Source organism: Cynara cardunculus (genome assembly GCF_001531365.2).
Source record: "Cynara cardunculus var. scolymus isolate 2C chromosome LG 2, CcrdV1, whole genome shotgun sequence".
Classification (NCBI taxonomy): Eukaryota; Viridiplantae; Streptophyta; class Magnoliopsida; order Asterales; family Asteraceae; genus Cynara; species Cynara cardunculus.
Window position 1 is genome coordinate 57,779,303 of NC_037529.1, and position 21,032 is coordinate 57,800,334.

The 21,032-nt window shown below is 34.0% G+C and overlaps 1 long non-coding RNA gene across 1 annotated transcript; it reads left to right on the plus strand.

Moving 5' to 3' along the window:
- The first annotated feature begins 16,103 nt into the window (after positions 1-16,103).
- On the plus strand, positions 16,104-20,817 carry LOC112508212. Its single transcript, XR_003068628.1, has 3 exons — positions 16,104-16,257; positions 17,143-17,400; positions 20,465-20,817. It is a non-coding gene; the product is annotated as an uncharacterized LOC112508212 (long non-coding RNA).
- The last annotated feature ends 215 nt before the right edge of the window (positions 20,818-21,032 follow it).

Here is a 21,032-nt window from a genome sequence, read left to right on the forward strand (position 1 = left end):
AAAAAAGTATTATATGAAACAATTTCACAAGATTAAACAATTTCATGAAAAAATTTCATAAGATTAAACAATGAAATCGACAGATGAAGGTGGTTTGCACGGTTTACACAAATGAGGGCGGTTTTCATATGATCACTCCTCTATATATATATATATATATATATATATATATATATATATATATCAAAAGAAACAACTGAGGATATGATAAAGCAGCTTCGTATCAAGTGTAATATTGATTTGTATTAGTTTAGTATCTAATATATGCTCATCAACCATTTATCTTCAAAAAAAATTTTAAATTATCTTCACCGTGCAACGTACGGTTTCGAATACTAGTTATATGTAAGGAGCTTTTTACATGTAAAAAATAAAATAATAAAAATCAGGGTAAAGGGTGAATATAAAGAAGCATTGAATGAAATACATAGACCCCATCCAATAACTAAAGTTGATGAACGTTCCTATTCCAACATCATCACAAATCTGAAGATGAGACCTTTTTCTAACATTAAAGTCTCAACTTGCTTCACAAAATAAATAGTTTTCAATGTCTTAGAATACAAAAAAAAAATAGCGTTTAAGATTAATACAGTGTGTAGAGTTTAATAAGACTGAAAAATAACAAAATACAATTGATCGTAGTTTGAGACACGACTGATGTGTCAGATCTGACAAAAGAATACACCACTCTTCTCATGTAGAGCATTCACAATCGACTTCTATACTTCAACTTGCTCCTTCGTCCAAATTCCACGTGTTTCAAAGATATTTTTTGAAGAGAAAATTGCACTAAAATGAAACCAACTTTCACCTGATTTCTATTTTGAGGAACCAAGTTTCAAAATCGTCATTTAGGGGTCTTGATCAAACTTTTTGTTTATTTAAGGGGTTGGTTGATCAGTTGAACAAGTAACTAACAGGTAATTTAAGGGACTTTATAAAACTTTTGGTTTGATTTGCCAAATTTGATTTAAACTTTAATATTGATACGGATTGGTTAGATATAAAAATCTTGAATGTGATATTTATATTTATTTTTTATTGCATCAATTAATTTTTTTCTATTAAATTGATTTTTTTATTGCATTAGTAAAAAACAATTTTTATTGTGGTAATTTGGATCTTTTTTTTTTGAAAAAATCTTCAATTTGATATCTGAATTTAAAAAAACGAGATTTGAAATGAAAAATAGATTTTATTTTGCATTAATTTTTGAAAAAAAAAATTTAGTTATTTTTCTATAATTATTTTGCAAGTTGGTTCCCCAAAATAAGAATCAGGTGCAAGTTGATTCCCCAAAATAACAATTTTGAAAGTAGGTTCCCCAAAATAGAAATCAGGTGAAAGTTGGTTCCATTTTAGTGCAATTTTCTCTTTTTTAAACAATCAGAACTTAATAATCATAATGTTCAAAAACGAGTAAATTACATTTTTGGTCCCTATGGTTTGTTAAGAATAGATGTTTTTCAAATATGCTCTTCATTAACTCTTCCAAACTTATTTTCTGTTGTGGTTCTTCACGGTCGTTTCAGAAAAAAATTCGCAAGGCATTGGTTTTTATGGAAATAGCTTTTTTGTATCTCTTAAAATAAATGAAAGGTCTATATACATTTTACCCTCTTTATATCCTAATGATCCTTGTGAGATTTAGGGGTGTTTGTGATTGCTTATTTAAAACAGCTTATGTTTTTAATTTATAAAAATGCTTATCAAGTTTATAAAAGTGTTTAGTATATGGCGATATCAAAACGTAACAAGTTGATAATTATTTGGCAAATTTTGCTTATACATGTAAAATGACCAAAAAGGACAATAACCAAATTTCGTTTATCATCAAGTTCAATCAGCAACATCAATCGATTTACGTAGAAGAAATCACAGCAAGACATCGATTTATGCAGGAAATCGATTCTCACAAAGGCCAAAAAAAATCACATAGAAAACATATTTGTAGGAGAAATCATAGCAAGAGATCGATTACGTGAGGAAGAAGGTCGATTTGATGGTTGATGGAGAAGTCGATCTTCGATTTCTGTAGGAGAGAGTCAATCTTGAGATTTGTTGATGAACTGATCGATCTTTGATTATTGTGGTGAAATCCAGAAGGAGGCGTGAATCAGTGGCAGATGCATAAAAAATTATTGTAGGGGGCATGATATAAGATAAAATAATAATTAACTTCAATTTCATACCAAAATGATAAAAAGTTTCCTCTTACAACTGTGTCCTACGACTTTTGATCTTTTGGAATTGACTAATTACATCATCATTTGAAACTGTGAGAAGTGCTTCTTTTTCTATAATACATATCATTGCTTATGAAAGGCAATGATAATAGATCGATCTTGGCTCATTAGATCCTCATTTTTCTTAAGTGCTCTATTGTGAAAACTATTAATGTCTCCGACATAAAGACCAAGTCTTTCCGTTTTATTCCAACTATTGAAGTCGTCTGTTACAAAGGCATCACTCTCACGTTGTCCTACATAATGATATCTAAGCAAATAACAACACAAACAAAAAGCTCTATCCGTTTTTACACTATACTCCAACCAATTAGCATATTGATCAAATCAAGCCGGACAAAAATGTCTTCCTTTACTCCTGACAATTTTTTTTGGAAATGCATGACCCTGTGGTTGACAAGGTTCTATAATCAAGTATTTTCTTCTTATTTCATCCCTTTGATTAGAATGATATTTCGAAATCTTTTTTTTATTGGCTGGATTCCAAGGAAGATCGTTCAAATCAATTTTGTAGCGCATTGAAGGAGCAGAGCTCGATTCAGGTGTTGATGCTTTCCTTTTAAAAAAAATTCCATTTTTTCTAGCAATAGCAATAACAAGATAAAAATCGATGGTTTATATTTATCAATAATAACATTTTCATTTGCCTACAAAATTGCAAAATTAACCTAACATGGATTTGTTAGTAGATTTTAACTAAAAGGTTCTACCCATGCTAATTTCAAGTATAATTAATAAAAGGGTATAAAATGGCATTTGAGCAGGATGGATATTTAGGTAGAATTGAGGTCACAAACTACCTTTTCCATTTGTCTAACCTAACATTTTCATTTGCCTACAAAATTGTAAAATTAACCTAACATTTCCATTCGTATACAAAATTAACCTAACATAAGCATAAAGCATTGGCCAAATCACCAATTATGAAGCAAACAAACAAAATGGAAGTCATTAAAAATTAAAGTTGGAAATCAAAACTTTAGGTTTTTACCCAATTTGGAGTAGCAATAGACGAAGCCGCAGGAAGCAAGCAGTGGCAATGGGAAGCATCAACAGCAGCAGGAAGGCCGAACTGAAGGCGAAAGAGGGATGACAGAGCAGTAGGCAGCAGGGGTGGAAGTCTGAACTTGGAAGTGATGTGCAGCAACCAACAGTGCAGGAAGCCAGGAACCAAGACAGGAAGGGCCGAAGTGAAGCAGCCAAGCAGGAAACGATGGTCTGAGTCTTTGAGAAGCTGAAGTCGTGCGCCGTGTGGAAGAAGGACATGAATCATGGGTTGGGCTGGGAGTGAGGGGCCTAAATGTTTATTTTGTTGGGGGTCCAATCAAATAAACATACAACTATGAGTAAAAAAAGAGCTTTGTGGACTTAATTTTGTTGGAGACCCAGGACTCCAATCCCAAACACATGCATCCAACCCTGGTGTGAATAGTCTGATGAGAAGTTTATTAGGTTTTGGATTAAAAAGAAGGGTAAAAAAAATAAATTGGTTTTCAAAACTGATAAGTTGTTTCAAATAGGTTAGAATGAATTAACTTATCAAAAAATCCTTATTACCGGTGTCAAACCAGTATAAAGATTTTTTTTTTTTTTACATTGGAACACTAAAACTCCTTATTACCATTATCACAACGAAATAAGTTAATAAGCATTTTAAATAAGCAATCTCAAACACCCCCTTACTAGATTTGCTTGGTTCGGTTTAAAAAACGTCATGAAAGTTAAACATTTCATTGATCGATAAACATTACTAGGAAAGTCACCTTCACTGACAGATTTCATCTACGTATACGAAAAAAGTTGACTTTTTCCAAGCTTGTTGACTTTCGTCGGTAATCAATCAGAATATTTTTTTTAAAAGTTAATTTTTAAATCAATAAACTTGCTGACTTGATCGATTAAAATCCATGGCTAATACATCGGTAAAATAATAAAACAATATTTCTTATATTTCTAATAATATAAATAAAAATTAAAAAAAATCTAAATTAAATTCCTACGGATTATCAATAGTAATTAAATAAATTTTTATTTAAATAATTTTTATCGTTAATATGCCTGTAAAGGTAGTAATTAATAAAAGGAATTATTTTTTATTTAAAATTCGTTGGTAAATTTAAAATATTTAAGTTCTAAATTTTAAATTAAGGAGGTGTTTGGTTCATCTGAATCCACCAGAATCTGATGAAATTGAAATGGTCATTTCCGTTGACCAAATATCATTCCAATGTTTGGTTACCCATGGAATGGAATTGAATTCCAAAAATTCCCTCAAATCAGGATTTTACCATTCCTTCCTAAAAATAATACAATTAAAATCCATTCCATCCAAAAATGTGCAAATGACAAAAATACCCTCATGATTACTGCTTACTTCGATTTTTTCATCATACGATTCAGTCCTTGACATCCGTACAACTTTCGGGAATGACGACTTTTGATGATGAGAAGGCTAATAATACTTTGTTGCCATTGATGGGTTAACAACCACCATTGTTGTAACCTTTTTGTGTTGGGTGTATTTAATCGGACGTAGCATATCGTAGCTATCCATCTTGCATACAACTTAACTCAAATCACATCCAAAAGAAATCTAGAAATATTTTCACAAATAAATGACTGAAAGTTGGGATCTTTAGCCAGAAAGAAGCTTCACCCAGAATCAAAAATCGAATCAAAATCTAACAGAAATTCTTTAAAAAGAAGAATATTAAAGAAAAAGCTGATTCAAATGGGTAAAAGCTAGAGAGGGCTTTTATGGAAAAAAAAGGTTGAAAACACACAATACACAGAGTGACGACGGGTTTATGAACTTTGAAGTTCTTGAAGTCGAATCAATGGCGAATGTGGAGTTTGGTGTTTATAAGAATATCAAAGAAAGGGTATTTTTTTCTTTTTCATCATTCCATTCCAATTCTGTTACAAACCAAATAGGCATATTCCTATTCATTAGACATTATATTTCATTCATGTCAACCAAATACTTAGTCAAACGTGATAACATTTCATCCCAATTCATTCCAGATTCCAATTCCTTTCGACAGATTTCATTCGTTCATAAATAATTATGCGAACCAAACGCCCCCTAATCTTTTAACTTTTTAAAGAGGTAGATTTTTTTCATGGAAATAAAACACGTGATGACTGATGATTGTGTGACTATTAATAGTGGCACTTACAACATGAATGCAACAAGGGTCGCATGTGGACCTAGTCATGGCATAAGGATAAGGTAGAACCTCGCTCTTTGAATTTTTTTTCCTTAAAAAGTACTTATAATAATTGTTCATATTTAATAAACCATGTCTAACTTATGTACGATTTTAACATATTTAATACTCTGTAAGTCCCTCCCAGCATATCCCTCACTCAATGGATTTAGTTTTGGTAGCATTGGGTCTTGGTAGGGACAATACTTTTGCAACAGTCGAACGATTACACATACAAAATATTAACATCTTTGGAACGCAAAACGAGTTACGAATCAAGATGGTACCTGTAATCTATGAACTTTTACTATAATTTTTAAAAGATAAAGGTTTTTTGTGCCACTGCAGTATGGAAAAGGATATGCACATGGGATTCTATATCAGGACATCCATCTCAAAAATATTGGAAATCCGATTACAATTGATTAATATTACTGCCTTAATACGGAAAATCATTATTGCTCTATACAAGTAAGCCTTTAACAATCACATTGTTGATCAATGTTAATGTATTTTAGTATCTAAAACTTGGATTTTGATTAGCCAACAGCAGGAGCAATATAAGTGTGATGGAAAATAATTTATGGTACCACTACAGTATGGAAAACAAGAAAAGGGCATGCACTAGGGATCGGATATTAGAATATTCATCTAAAAATGTTGGAAATTCGATTATATTGAATATTTTTTTGTTACACATCAAGCCCATCCCAGTTGCTGTTACAACTACAGTATGGAAAAGGTAACGCTCGAAGGATTGTATATCAGAACATTCATCTTAAAAATGTTGAAAATTCGATTATGTTGAATATTTTTCGATACATACTAAGACCACACCAGTTGTAGACTGAACTGGGCCCAAAAGGGGTGCATGTGACCAGGCCCGCAACCTATGGTTGCAGCTTGCGTCAAAGCACTAGACATCAGAGGCGTGTTTTGGGCGACAAGGCGACCTACCTAGCTACTTAGGCTGTGAGTAGGGTCAAGTGAGCTACGATTTCAACTTCTTAAGCATTCTTTCAACTAGGTTTTAGTGTGGCTTGCTTAGTATTCTTTCCTTGGGCGATTTTGGCTTAAATGTATGTCATTTTAGGAGCTTTTACTTTGAGATTTTAGGATCTTTGCCTAAGGTAAACTCTATTATAATCTCCTCCATATTTTTCCATCAATATACATCTGTCCCTTATGGGTACACTATCTCATGGTGGTGGAATCACGTTAAATCTTGGTGTTAGTTGTATTTATTTGCATTTATTGTAACACCCCAAACTTCCACATTTGCATATAACGTGCATTTCATATAACAAAAATACAATTTACACCACAAAGGTCCCACTGATATAAGGATTCAGTATATATAGAATTTACAACTAAAAAATTCCAAAATAATATCCTTGTACTATCACATGTATGTCAACATGTATCTTCAAAATATAATAGTCAACAGGTTGATATTCAAACATCAGATAAGCATAACAGGAAAATAATCATATTTTCCCCTTCCCTTTAATATCCCGTAACACATTTGTTCCTGCAATGCATATATTCAAAATACAAAATGAGGGTTAGACCGAAAGATCTAGTGAGTAAATCCCTTCTTTTGCAATTACAGGGTGAAGATCACTATAACCTGTTTAAAACATCTTTTGCAAATAGGTAAACATATTTAAGCAAAAATATGCAAATTTGTTTGTAACTCAAATTATCAAACAAACAGATACTCATAACACAAATACACACTTCCTAAAATCTGCATTTCTTACAGAACATAAAGTCACAAAACTCCTCTAATTCAACGGACCAGAGCTCCTCTGGCTCAACATGCCAGAGCTTCTATGTCTCTTAAGGACCAGAGCTTCCTCTAGCTCTTAAAAAACATAGCCCTTATATTTAACCAGTCCCTCTAGTTGACCAAAGCCTCTGCACAAAAATCAGTCTAAATTCAACCAGAGACCCTCTGGACAACCAAATAGGCATGGCAACGGGGCGGAGATGGGGCGGGTTTTGTAATCCCCGTCCCCGGTTTGTAGTAACACCCCCCGGGCCCGGTCCCTGGCGGGTATGGGGATTATCATCCCGTCCCCGGTCAAATCTCTAGCAATCCCGGTCAAATCCCATAAACAGTATCATTTAGTTTGATTCTACCGGGGATCCCCGGCCCCAGCATCGGTTTGAGTAACATCCCCCATCCCCGACCCCATCCCCGTCCCCGGTTGAGTCTACCGGGGATCCCCGGCCCCGGGACCCGTTTTAGCAGGGAATCCTCGTCCCCATTCGGGTTGGGTGAACCGGGTTCCCTACTGGGTCGGAGCAAATCACCATCCCTACAATCAAAGTCTCTGATCCCAAAAGGGCCAACGTTTGATTTTTAAATAAAGAACAATAAAAGTATAACTAGAGCTCCTCTGGTTCTTTATTTCATTTATAAAAGATTTAAAAGGATTTAACTGATAAAAGATATAGTTTTAAAAAAAAGAGCTCATATATAGAGTTAGGACACATAATCTTCCCTGATACAGAGCCTCTGGGTCATAAAATTCCCGAAAACACTTTGAAAGATTTTACAAACGACTAGAGGTCCTCTGATCCATCTTGAAGACCAACAAGAGCTCCTTTGTGTCTTCTCAAATACTTGTTCAGATTTCATCAAAACCATTTGAAATGGTAGGCAAATAATGCCTCTGACTATAAATTGTTTTCCCCTTCTCAATAACCTCAATGTTATCATTTCAATAAGAGCAATGCCTCCAAGTCAACAAATCACAAAAAAATGTTGATTTAGAATTATTGCATCTTATGGATATAATAACAAGAGTTACAATATTAATAACTCCCACAAATGTTACCTTTATATCCATATGAACACCTCTACTTGATATGCCACCCTTATTCCCTCTACAAGACAGAGTTTCTTACCAGAACACACTTATGTCACCACGTCTGGAAATACCCGGTTCCACACCAGAATAGACTTATACATGCCTGTTTCTGACATTTTTGGTCCCTGCGCAAATTTGTAAATTTTGGGCCCTCTATATGTCCAAAAAAAATCTTAAATAAATGTTTTTAATCTTTAAAAAAACAAACTTTCATACAATAATACTAATAATTCATACAAAACAACTTGTTTGAGTATTTCGGATACAAAATCATCAATAATAACATCTAATTCATGCAAAACAACTTCTTCAAGCATTTTTGGATGCAACATCATCAATAATAACATAAAAATCAATATTATCAAGCATGTCTTTTTCAATGCACAATATTGCCAATCCATTCAACCTTTCTTGTGATATTGATGACCTCAAGTACGTCTTCAATAACTTCAATTTTGAAAAACTCCTTTCCGCAGATGTTACAGTCACAGGTACTGTCAACATAATTCGATAAGCAACGGAAACATTAGGGTAACAATCTACAACTTTGACAAACTCAAGAATTTCAACTGTTGTCATTGATTTATATGGCAAAGTCACCTGCAATACCTTTAATTCAGAATAAAGATCATTACATCCACATCCGACACAATGTTATGATAAAAGATATCGCCAAAATGAACACAAGATCTCATCAATTCATTTTCATCCAAAGACTTTAGTTTATCATAATCAAATAGGAATCCAAAAATACTTTCAAATTTCTTTAATTGTTCAAATCTATTATTCAATGAAGAAATTGTCATGTCCACAATGCTTAGAAAATAATTTATTCTAAAAGTCTCCTCTTCTGATGCTTGCATTTCTTCTTCACTATTATTTTCATCAAATTGTTTTTTCCTAACAATACGACGTTTAATTAAAAATGTAGGATCTATATTCATTTCACATGCTATTGTTTTAGCAGTATCCATACTTGATGCAAACCCTTCATTCCTAACCTTTTCAAAATACTTCACTACACCTTCAAATTGTTCCATGGTAGCATTAATGCACATAGATTTTAGTTGCAACTTTTTACTAACCATGTTTATTGCAAATAAAACATCATACCAAACAACCATACCAAACTTTCTGCTTCACTTTTCGTCTTGGCATCATCACATGATTTGCATAATTCAAGTAAAGTCGATCTTATTTGAGGAGCTTGAAATCTAATTGACTTGACACTTTTTTTTCTACTTTCCCAACGTGTTTTGCACAAAGATTTTACAGTTAAGTTTGACACATTATCAAGTAACACCTTCCACCTTTTCGTAGAACTAGCAAATAATGTGTATATAACAATTCCAAAAAATGGAATAGCTTTAACACAAGAATGAGCCATACACTAAGAGTAAGATTAAGGCTATGACAAGCACATGACATATATAACGCTTTTGGATTAACTTCAAGTAATCGATTTTGTACCCCTTGGTGTTTTCCCTTCATGTTAGAACCATTATCATAACCTTGACCCCTCACATCATCAACACTAAGATCGAGAGATTTAAGTACATCTAATGATTCATTGAACTACCCTAAACCAGATGTATCATCAACCTTTAAAAACTCTATAAAATATTCTTCTATTTTTATTTTATCATCGGACATATTCACGCATCGTATGATTAAACTCATTTGCTCTTGATAGCTCACATCCGGTGTATAGTCAAAAATTACAGAAAAATATTTAGCATCTCTAATAATTTTCATGATAGAACTTTTAACATTATGAGCCAAAGAGAAATTAACTCATTTTGAATTCTAGGGCCAAGATAATGATAATGAACTTCATGATTTTAAATACGTCTAATATGATCTTGAATTATAACATCAAATTCTCCAATCATTTCAGTTAACCCCAAAAATATTACCGTTGCTACGTTGATACAACTTCTCATTTGATCCTCTAAAAGGCAAATAATACTTAGCAAGACACTTCACAACGGCAAATATTCTTACTAAAACTTTCCTCCAACGTTCTTTCGCTTTTAAAATCTCTTGTTGTAAGTCTTTATCGATTGTTTGGTTTGTGTTCAGTCTTACTCTTAGTTCATTCCAAGATARCATGTTATTCATATGTTCAATACTATTCTCATGTTCTTTAAGTCTCTCACCAAGATGCTTCCAATCTCTAAATCCTTCGTTAGCAATTGCATTTCTATAATTCTTAGACTTGAACAACTTACAACAAAAACAATACACTTTATCCTCATATTTTGAATAAAGTAATCATTTTCGATCACTAGTTTCACCATTACTTAACTTTCTGTCATAATAAGCATATGAAAAATGTCTAAACATGTTATCTAAAGGAAACACGATACCCAATTCTCTAATAGGTCCTTTTTCAACTAGGATGTCTCTTGATTTAGTATCAAGATTATCCCAATTTCTTGGATCACAAATATCAAAAAAACGGAATTGATTGTTCATCAATGGATAAATTTTCAGTATTATTGGGGACCTCATGTTCACTCACACCATCAATCTTTTCATTATCTTCACTCATATTTGAATGCTCAACATCTTGTTCATCTAAGTCATCTAACTCTTGATTAGAAGAACCTACGGTCTTTACAAACTTATTCATGGCTCCTTTTTGTGATTGTTTCAATTGTTCAACTAACTTCTTTTTTTTCCTTTTCTCGCTTCCAGACAAGTATTTATACTTTTTAGGCAACATGATCAATGTTTAACAATCACAACAATTCAACAAAATCAATATAAAGATGAACAAAGGCACCTGAGTGGCTGAGTGGTTGAATCTGAGTTTGGATTATGGAATACCGAAGAATGAAGGAGTCAACTTCTTTTTTCAATAAATTGTAGTATGCCATTTAAAAAAGTTGAAACACAATTAGTAAGCAAATAAGTCAATCATGTATTATGTTATTATGTATATAAGTTATACCAAATTTGCTAAATACCAATTAATATATGTTAAATATCAATTCCCCCAACAAGTCCCAAACAAGGTTGAGCTTGAATCAACCCAAATGACCATATTTTTTGCAGGGCAGGTGATGGTGGTTGATGATGATATCATCACAATTGACAAATGACAAGGCTATGGAAATATTTATGATGTTGGCTGGAAGTGAGAAAGGAAAGGATTGGATTCCCAAAACAGAACCTTCGAATTTGGTTGCATCAACACAGATAATAACTAATAAGGATGGAGAAGCAATAGTGCTATTGTCCAGATGTTGTACCATTATCTTAGAAGAAGGGAAAACAATATCTTACAATCTAAATAACATATCATACACCTGAAATAATAGGATAACTAATGGGGAAAATAGTAATACAGTATCTTAAAATTTATCTTAGATATATGTTATATCTTCCCTAAACTGCTAAATAATGATCTAACTAATGCTTGTGGCAAATAAAAAGAAATTGTGCACATAAATAGATATATTTTTGTTGTTGTCCTAAACCCACCGAGTGAATGATGATGAACTTTAACAACAATTGAAATAAATCTTGAATCTTGAACTCGAAATCAGAACAGAACTGAGAAGCAGTGAACCCAAAATCATAACAATTAACATAACACATTACACATATAAGCTAGAATTGATTGAGAAACATGAATGGAAAGTGAAAGCTTGAATTTAACTCATTCGAATTTTGAAATTAACCTTGAGAAGTCGACGGCGACGCATCGAAAACTTCACCCTTAAATCGCCCGTTGAACCGCTTGTCGAGTTACCGTTGGATTGTTGGAATCGATTCAATTGCATCATTGCATGTAGATGAATCGTCGGCAGTCGGCTCGTCAAACTCGCTCACTCGCTCTTGTTGCTCTCGCTCAAGAAGTTTGCCGCTCAAGAACTCACTCTCGTTGTTCTCACTCTCATAATGAGTTGGACACTTGGAATTGAGTCTTTCTATTTGTTTTATTAAATTTTGGGCCTTTCTATCTTGTATATTTGGGCTTAATCCTTTTAAATTAATATTTCTAAACCTAATATATATATAAATTGGGCCCCTAAACTTTTTGGGCCCTAGGTGCCCAACCCACCCTCCCCAGGGACGGCCCTGTTTATGTCACCACGTCTCGGGGAACTATTTCTCAAAGCAAATTTTCATACCAGAACATACTTATGTCACCACGTCTGGAAGAAATATTTCAAAAAGGTATTTCTTTCAAAACATACTTACATCACACATGTCTTGAAAGAAAACATCAATATCTTTTCTTGATTTACAAATCTTATACAAAAATACCCTTTTCATAGTATAAAACAATTTAAAATTGTTTAAACATCAATTGTGAGATACTATTATTGAAATAATCCAAGTTTTAGGCAATTTCCCTTCATCGGTTAACCTTATATGGACAACACTGTCCGAGAAAGCCTATTCATAAAACATTTATCTGGACAACATTTGGTAATGAACAATATAAACACCGGTTACACCTTGTCCGGATACCCTCTCATCGGACACTCTTATCCGGACAACACTTAACCCTTCAAACATTAAATTCATACAACATAATGACTGATGAGTAAATAATATGACCAACATTATGTCCGGTAAGGTGTCCTTATCGGACAAAGCTATGTCCGATAAGAGACCTTATCGGACAAAGCTATGTCCGATAAGAGACCTTATCAGACAAAGCTATGTCCGATAAGAGACCTTATCAGTCAACACTCTACAATCACCAACCTTTTCAATGGCCAAGATTTAGCCGGTGAGAAGCCCTCAGCGGACACCATTATGTCCGAGTACAAGTCTTTATCGGACAATCAAGATCATCAAGAACATAAATCCAAATCATAACACAGCAGATTCTTAAGCCATTAAACCAATAATAATAATAAAACATAATGGATTCGGGCTGTTGTATATAATAAGACTCTCCTTACAAGCAAAGAGTTTTAAAGAAGAAAATAGCAGATAAAATCAGCTTCTACTTGATCCCCAACTTCAGTTTCTAAAATTGACAAGAAATTCTCTCTATGTTTTTTATTCCAAAAATGGCAAAAAAGCTTTGCTTTCCACAACCACCCCATTTATACCCTTCCTTAAAGAGGAAGGCGGTGCATGTGAATATGCATATTACTCCACATGCCTAATCACCCATGCATGCATATTGAAAAGCCATGCATATATTTCTTATGCATACATACACATATATACACATGCATATTTCATGTTTCATATACCCATACACTTTCATGCATACATATAAAACATGCACACACATATGCATATTTTCTCACCACTACTTTATGCATGAAAATATACACACACTCACATATTAATTTCATGTAAGCATGTATCCACATGATCAAATTACAGCAATTGATTAGATATTCACGTGATCACATAATCAGGTAATCACATAACAATTACCTCAGGTGCATAACTGAACCCGGTTATCACATTTACATTGTTTGAGTATCGTGTTGGATTGCATTTTCTACTTGTTGGTACATTTGAACACATTTAGGGTTCTCATACTCCGTATTGATTGTTGGTTTGCATCTCTGCAGATTTTGGCAATTGGTTTGGGACTTTTGTGCATTGTTTTGTATAAATTATCCCCCAACACTTATACTATAATTTTTAAAAGATAACGGTCTCTGATACCATTGCAATATGGAAAAGAGTATGCTTGAGGGATTATATATCAGGATATTCATCTACAAAATGTTAGAAATTCGATTATAATCGATCAACATTACTGCCTTATTATTTTCGATTGTAGCAAGAAGGTCAAGTGTACTAGGATCCAAACCAATCGAGTTAGCATCACTAGCGAAGACGTTGTTGCTTATTATAATAATGCTCAAGGAAATTTTATTGCTATCATCCCTTCATATTACTTGCAATTAGTTTGTGCTTTTCCCCCCTCCATTGGAGATTGATAATATTTATGACTTCTTTTATGGATTATTGATATAATAAAGCTACACAAACACAATTACAGTAATTCCAACCTCAGTAAAAAATTTACAAACATTAAAACTACTATACTGCTAAAGTTGAATGAAAACCAATAGGCACGATTGTATTCAAGATAAAAACGTATCAAAATACATCGGATTTTAGATTCACTATGCAAATAAGTTAAACAGAGGTACAATAAACTTGGAACATATGATACTTAAAGAATAACATAGATGTTGTGCTAGTGCCTTGAAAGCAAATTTCAACATGATCGATGCAATCCTAAACACATACCAGTAAATCTTTAAACATGTGCTCTCATAATTGAAGGTACGAAACTTGTAGAATTTAGTACCAAGAACGAAATAAAATTGGTGAACTACGAAAGTATGGTTTAGGATTATAGTACGATATTTATAAAAAAGTTGGTATCATAAATCCGTTAAAAATAATAGTAGATACAAATCGATGCCAGAATGACCTGCATTAGTTTATCCTAACATTGGATTTCATGGTCGCTACTACAAACAACTTGGTATATAACAATTTCGTTGACAAATTCGAGTAACCAGTCTATACTTATTTTTTTACTAGTTTGAATTTTTAACACCACCAGTGATTTACAAATTTCTCTCGGCACAACACATTGCTAAACACAAATATGTTATTATAGAAGTTCATAAGTATCTAAGAGAATCCATTTCAGATCCAGTGTAACTACTTAGATCATTAAAATGATCAAAAACTTATAATTATAATCAACGACAAACAACCATCTCGGTTGGTTGTTGTTCCACTTTTCATATTCTAAACTTTAATTGCTTTAGATCGAAGATTCACAATAGGCTCTATTAAGTACTAATAATTGGTGATTGAACTTGGGCGTTGAACACCTGAACTCTTCACAGATAGGGGTGGAAATCATCGCGAGCGATTTTTTTTATCTTTGTGAAATGATTGAAAACGAGTATTCTTGATATATCGAATTTAAAATTTGTTGATAACTGAAACTTAAACGATTGTTATTCATTGTCTGATGTAATTATATCCATAGTCAAATGTTACAGTTTCCATAAAATTTCACTTTCAAAGAACGCACATGACACATAAGTACTTAGGAAAAGCTTTGAACCTGAATTCCCTAACACGTACGTGTTAACACCAAACACGAAAGTCGTGTTTAGAGGTTTAAAGAAGTGGATTGCAACGTTTTTTTAACCTTTTGATTTGGAGTCACATGACCGTTTGAACTTTCGTCTAAGGGGTCGTTTACCCAATTGCTTACCCGATAAACGCTTGTCGATACGAGTCAACACTATGATTTATTTTGATGCGTAAGATTTTAGTATATTAAACATATTGAATGCAACAATTTAGTGGGTAAGCGCTTATCTGGGTAAGAGTCGTCTTCCTCACTTACCGGGTAAGACTCTCCATCATTCTCATCGCTCTTACCCGGTAAAATTCTTGACCCTTCTCATGTTCATCCGATGAGAAAATTTATCCGATAAGTACTTACCAAATAAGTGTTTAGTTAACGGCCCATAACTATGAGGAAAATTAAGAATTTTCTTGACTGTTCTTAAACATCATCCGGGATCAGTTGAGGTGTGCACAAGTTGATCCGGATATCCACGGAAAAAAAAAATCAAAAAACGTTTGTAAGTAAATGCCAAATCAAACATTACAATTTTGTTTTTAAATGAGACAAATAATTGAAAACATGACAAGGAGTGGTTTTGGAATGCTTTGAAAGATGAGGGGGTCATATGTCATTTTTGAAAAATGATGTTGTTTTGCATCGATATCTTCACACGCAGGAGACGGAGAAAAGCTAGAGAGAGAGAGAGAGAGACAGGCAGACAGAGAGGAAGGACGTGAGAGATAGAGAGATGACTGAGATCTCACATCGGAGATCGCTACGGTTCTTATTGTTACTGTCCTTAATTTCTGTACAATTTCTCTTAGGTTCGTTGCTCTTATCGATTTGATTCTTTTTAATTTCTACAGTTTTTTAATCGCCTTAAGTTATGTAAATTATATGTTCTATGATGTTATTTTTATGTTAATGTCAGTTAATCGGTGGCTATTCGTATTTTTAGATGTTTTTAGGGATGTTTTTGACGGCCTAAAGATCGATTTGCTATTATGCGTTGTTTCTTGTTCTAAATTATGATGATACGTGTTCTAGGGTTTATTTTGATGTATACATGTCTTTCTGTATGTCTATCTTCTGTGTTGCCATGATGCATCAGGTGTGGTATTTTTCTTTAGATTAGGAAGAAATAAAAACAGGAAGTGTTTGTGTTAGGAAAAAAGGAAACCAAAACGAAAGAGGAATCAATTAAGCTTGCTTGCACAGCCTATTCCGTATAGTGATCCATTCTGTATTGCTAGGTAAAGAATGTAGTAACAATAGATTTGGAGAAGACTATGAATTGATTATTGATCCCTAAGTTCTTGATCTGTTTGGACCAACTAAGGAACAATTTTTTCTTTTCCTCAAGTAGTCCTGTGGTTTTCTGGTCTTACAAGTTGAGTTTCTGTACTCATAAGGGTTTTTTGTCAATACTTATATTCTGCTCTTCTGAGAAAGTATTTGGGTGGCAAGTATTTGTGGCGCATAAGAAAGAACTTTGGAGGTAGTTGTGCAGCAACAGAAGTATTAAAGAGGATACGCTAAAGAACATCCAAGTGAAACTAAATAAGAGATGCTTAGTTCATTTTGATGTCTCTATAATTCTTTTTGTCCCTCTTTATATTCATTCTTTTATCTCAGTTTGTCCCTCTTTAAGTACTTTAATAATTTTGTATCTTTTATTTTCAGCCTTCTTTTATGTTAATTTCTTTCAGGCTTTTCTGATGATTCAAAGTCCAAAAATGAGACGAAAACTGATGCTCATTCTTCTTCAAGTAGCATGAGTGGATCTATAGTGGTCATATTATGCATTGCGGTTGCAGCAGTTGTGGGCTTGTCATTTTTCCTTTTCAGGTTATGGCAAAAGAAGAAACGAGAAGAGCAGTATGCTCGTCTATTGAAGCTGTTTGAAGAAGATGATGAGCTTGAGCTTGAACTTGGTCTTCGTGACTGAGCTGGTTGATATGATGGAGGTAGATTCCTTACTGATATTCTTTTGCAAATTTCTAGCAGAGTTTTCCCATTTTTGGCAGTGAGTTGTTATTTTTAGCTGGCATTATGATGAATGGTGTTTAATACCTCACTTTGTAGACAATTTTGTGAATAGGGGTGTAAATGATACTAGACAACTCGCGAGCTACTCGAGACCGACTTGATCAAAACTCGGTCAACACTCGACTCGAATAGGCTCGGCTCAAACTCGAACTCGACTCAACATATTAATGAGTCGAGCTACCCAATACTTGACTCGAAAAGCTCGTGAGATACTCGATTTTTTATATATAATTGGTTTTAAAAATATAATCAGGTTTATAATATAATATGTATAATATATTGTAATAAAAATGTCTTATATTTTTAGATATTTGAACAATATTGTGCATTTTTAACTATAAAAACTATATCAATATTTTTTTTATTAAAATCATAATTAAAAAACACAAAAAAAAACTATAGAATTGTTGGTGAAGTTGTCTGACGTTAAAAGAGAGATAGTGAAGGAAGGATGAAGAGTTGTTATAAAAAGAGAGGGAGGTGAATGTAGTTTGTAACTTTGTCTTTTTGATGATGAAGTTTGGGGTGCATCCCTTTAGTTTTTTTAAAATTTAAGAGAACACCTTTAAGTTTTATAATTTATAAGAGAAGACCCTAAAATTTCATAAAATTTCATAAAATTTCGATGAGTGAGCTTGATTCGAGTAGGAGTTCGAGTTCGAGCTCGAGTTTAGTTGTTAACTACTCGTGAGTTTTCGAGTCGTGTTCGATCTTGAGAAATGGCTATCGAGTTCGAGTCGAGAATATTGATACTCGAGTTCGACTTGCATCATTTACACCCCTACTTGTGAATATGGTGCACACTTTACACTTGTTTACATTTCTCATCTATTAGTAAGACCTGAGGAGTTGTTTGCTTAGAGCTTAATGGTATAGGTTGCTTATTCACTTGGCCATAGATGGTCGTTGTTTGTGGTAGAGTGGTGCACAAAAACCCGAGCCAAGCCAACCCGAAAAAGCCTAACGCAAGCCAACCCGCAACATTGTTGATACAAATTTTGGCAAAACCACAAGTATTGGCTCGGAGTTGGGCCAGGCTTAGTGAAAACCGACACAACCCGATGTTGCAGACGATACCGTCTTGGTGGACGAAAATCATGCCCGATAAGTAAGTGATAGTGTTGAATTTTGTTGGTAAGCACTTACCCGGGTAAGCGTTTGGTAAAGAGCCCCTAATCCTGTAACCTGCCATCTGTGTTTTCTGTAGCGAGAGTCGAGCGGCATGTTCCATATCTTCAAATCAGAGACTGTCTGACTGCGAATCGAGCAACGTGAGATTTTTTTGTCATTCAGAAAATTTATGGAACATTCATTTTTAATTTAACACTTTATCCACGCAGAGGGGTAAAATAGTAAATTTTGTCATTCAAACTATATATTCAGCACACGAGAGAAAGAACATCTTTTCTTAATCCATGCAGACAACTTAATTCATACGACAGCTAAATAGTTAATAGAAGGAAAAAAACAAACAGGCCCTAAGTTTGAAATGGTAAAATTAATGATTTTATAGGAGAGATTACCTACTTGGATGGGAGTGGAGTGGCAACGACATATCCCATGTTTTTGTTATGTATCGAGGGTATGTGATCCATGCAATAAACATGATCTTAGACAATGTTGTATTGCAATTGGATTTGATGCAAGTGGTAGTTAGAAGGGAAAGTTGGTATGTGCAATGACTCCTAAGGCACATGGGAGATCTTTGAAAAGTGCCACCTTTGTGATCATCCAAAAATTTTAATGCATTACCGAATACGTATTTATCAGAGCGAAGGACAATAAGGAAACCTTTGTGATCATGCCATTCATGTGCATATTTGCTAGCAAGTTTTCTACCAAACATCTGTTGTACCTTATCACGGTTAGTGGTCATTGACCTAATAGTGGTTGCCATTTTGTGGTACCGCTGTTTGTGGCTTCATTTGCCGCTATTTAACCGTGAAACCTGTTATTTCGATACCAAAATATAGTGTGAACTATGCTATTTTAGTTTTTCGGCTTTTTAGTGATACCAGGGTTACTGGGTTAGAGCATTGAAAGCGAATCATAAATCTACTTATTGGTCATCCACTGCTCCTTACTTCATCGACACTCTTTGCTTCCTTAATCCATTAGCATCCTAGTTTTGACTATACAACTACAATAACTGCCATATATAAATTTTCGCTATACCACATCACTGTTCCACTATAGGATCATATAACTATTTAGCTCAGCATCAACAACCATACGTTGTTGTAACCATGTCTTGTACTGTTTGTTATTCTTTTGATTGTGGTAAATTTAAAGCAATATCTGAGATAGAGTGGTTCCCTAGTTATGTAGGATGACCCTTTATAGACATAATGTTCCAATACCACTAAATATTCCGAGATGTTATGATGAAGTAGGAATTGTCAAATGGGACTTTTTGGAATATGGTGCTATTGTGTAATTGTCTGTCGAGAGATGCTCCAGAATCTAGGAAGAAAAAAACAGAAAACTCATAGAGATTCTTTTTGAGAACATGGACATAGCAGGCTTAGACATTTTCAAGGGCATAACCTCTGATAAGAATGCTTTGAAGACGCATGATTGGGTAGCAGACCATGTGGGGAACCTGTAGCTAACATGGACAGGAGGGAGGGGGGGATCGGTAGAGCGTAGTTTTAGCTTTTTCTACTTCTCATATCTTATTTATGCCCGCCCGTCTTAGCTTTCCTAATCCTTCCCACTCTCGTAGTTGGCAATACTATGATTTGTTGTTTGCCTTATCCTTTGCCCTTTGTGTGTCCAACTGTACTTGTTAGTTGTTACGTGTATGCCAACGCTCCTATGCCACTTTTCTCGCATGTCTCCATGTATTTATTTTTCTTTGTGCAAGTTGGTTATATTCATAGAAACACCCTCTCTACCCCTTGCCGTACATAATATTGGTTTGGTTTAGTTAATTTTCCAAAATGTAATTGGCAACTAACACTGGTATTTGGTTGGGCATAGGTTTTAATGGCAATTAATTGTAGATGATGGGGAAGGCTGAGTAGCAGTAGTAAGCCAAAAGTAGAACATGAGCAGCAGATGGCAGTGCTACTACAGACTGAAATTTGTATTTGATATCAACACAAAAAGAAGAAAAAGTTAGCCTTGTTGCATTCTTCTTCCCCTTGTTTGGTATATTCATTCTCATCTCTTACTGACCATAAATGTTTGTAAGCTTAGTTCTTCCTATTCAAATGTATTATTTGGAAAGTGTAATATACATGTTAGGCACCCTATTTAACACTTGTACCTTTAGTTTCGTATCTCTTAAACCGGTGTCTTGTTCAATACATAATAAATCTAGTGTTGTTTGAGCGGTCTCAGTCTCGGGGTGTGTTTGGTAGACACACAGGACTGGACGTCCAAGAGTGAGGTAAGCGCTTGGGTGGAAGAATCATCGAAGATTTTAGGGTGTTAATTTGACATGAGCAGTTTAGTAATTTATTAATCTGGTCTGTATTTTCTTGATTTTTGTTCACTATGGTGTTTTTCCTCACTTAGGTCCGGTTTGTTAAACTAGCTCATAAGC